The sequence below is a fragment of the Sander vitreus genome, chromosome 4 (assembly GCF_031162955.1).
Source record: "Sander vitreus isolate 19-12246 chromosome 4, sanVit1, whole genome shotgun sequence".
NCBI classification, from domain to species: domain Eukaryota; kingdom Metazoa; phylum Chordata; class Actinopteri; order Perciformes; family Percidae; genus Sander; species Sander vitreus.
Genome location: NC_135858.1, coordinates 37,335,103 through 37,336,659, shown reverse-complemented (window position 1 = coordinate 37,336,659; position 1,557 = coordinate 37,335,103). Strand labels below are relative to the sequence as shown.

Sequence of the window (1,557 nt, the reverse complement as noted above, 5' to 3'; positions counted from 1 at the left end):
AGTTGCTGAATCTGTCTTCATTTCAGATCAACAAAGGTCAGTTTAAAAGATTTTCATCAGATTTTGAGAGGCTTAGTCACGGTCATCCTGCTTGCCATTTCCAGGTGAGTCCCGACTGCCCTGTCTCCAACTGAGCATGTCAGGTCGGCCAAAATGAAGGCTGACAGCTCCTCTGACGGACGACGGCATGAACACACCGCACAGACTCGAGTCACCGACCTCGCCAGAGTGTCCAACGGCCGATTATCGGCCCGGTGTGTAGCTGCCTTAAGTCTCACTTCATGTCCCGCCCACAACAATATCTGGTTGGTAGATGTTAGACGTGTATCAGCCAATCAACACTCATCATGACATGCAGCAGCCTCAAGCAGGAGTGTCTCTGGCTCCGGGCGAGCTTTAATGATTAAATCTAGAGCGCTCACACACACACACACACACACACACACACACACACACACACACACACACACACACACACACTACTAATAATTAAATGTTGCTGCTTATACACTAGCCTAATACTTTTTTAAATGTACAAATTATGTTTTAAATAAGAAATAAATACTGTATATATATACAGTAAATACATATAAATATAAATGTAAACATAAAATATAATATAATTATAGAAAATGTATATGTATTATGTTATGTATAGTATATAACACATTGTTATTCGTTTTTCTGCATTCGCGTTTTGTTTGCCGAACGGCGACGGTTGCTATTTTTGGCCCAGCCGGCTCTCCGTAGCTACCGTGAGAGGCGTATATACTGTCTATGGTTAACTGGTAGAAATGATCCTTTTACTGCCGACAGCTGCCTGTGACACAGTTTAGTTTTAATGTTTTATCTGGATAACATCGGCCAGCTTCACAAGAGGCTCGTTTAAAGGGAAGGAAGAGGTAGGTGAAGCTGTCAGCTCGTCTTTTTCAGTTAGCTGTTAGCTGTTAGCTGCTGTGTGTTTCTGTCTATTTCTGTCAGTTAGCCCATGTAGCATGTAGCATGTAGCACTCTGCAGCTCTGGGGGTTGAGGGATACAGCTAACGTTACGGACACGACAGTTAACAGATAGACAGACAGATAGGGAGTCAAATAGACAGACTGGGAGACAGATAGACATAGAGACAGACAGGGAGAGAGGCAGACAGTTAATAGATAGACAGATAGGGAGTCAAATAGACAGACTGGGAGAGACATAGACAGACAGTAAACATATAGGGAGTCAAATAGACAGACTGGGAGACAGGCAGAGAGACAGACAGGGAGAGAGACAGACAGGGAGTCAGACAGACAAACAGGGAGACCGATAGGGAGAGAGACAGACAGGGAGAGAAACGGACATATAGGCAGAGAGATAGACAAGGAGAGAGACAGACAGGTAGGTAGAGAGATAGACAGGGAGGCAGACAGACAGGTAGGGAGACAGACAGACAATAACATATATGAACCTATTTCAGTAAGACTATATAAGTACTCTGATTCTTTACCTAAGTAAAACAGTACAGCAATGTAAGTATCACGAGCCAATACTCATTACTAAACTATTACTTACTTACT

At 43.2% G+C, this 1,557-nt stretch overlaps 1 protein-coding gene across 1 annotated transcript in view; it reads left to right on the top strand.

Annotated features, from left to right (window-relative positions):
* Nucleotides 1-748: 748 nt before the first annotated feature.
* rnf123 (ring finger protein 123) overlaps nt 749-1,557 on the top strand; it is a 35,146-nt gene continuing 34,337 nt past the window's right edge. Inside the window, exon 1 of the mRNA XM_078247344.1 lies at nt 749-902. The gene's annotated coding sequence lies outside the window, so the exon portion shown is untranslated. The remainder of the gene's footprint in view (nt 903-1,557) is intronic.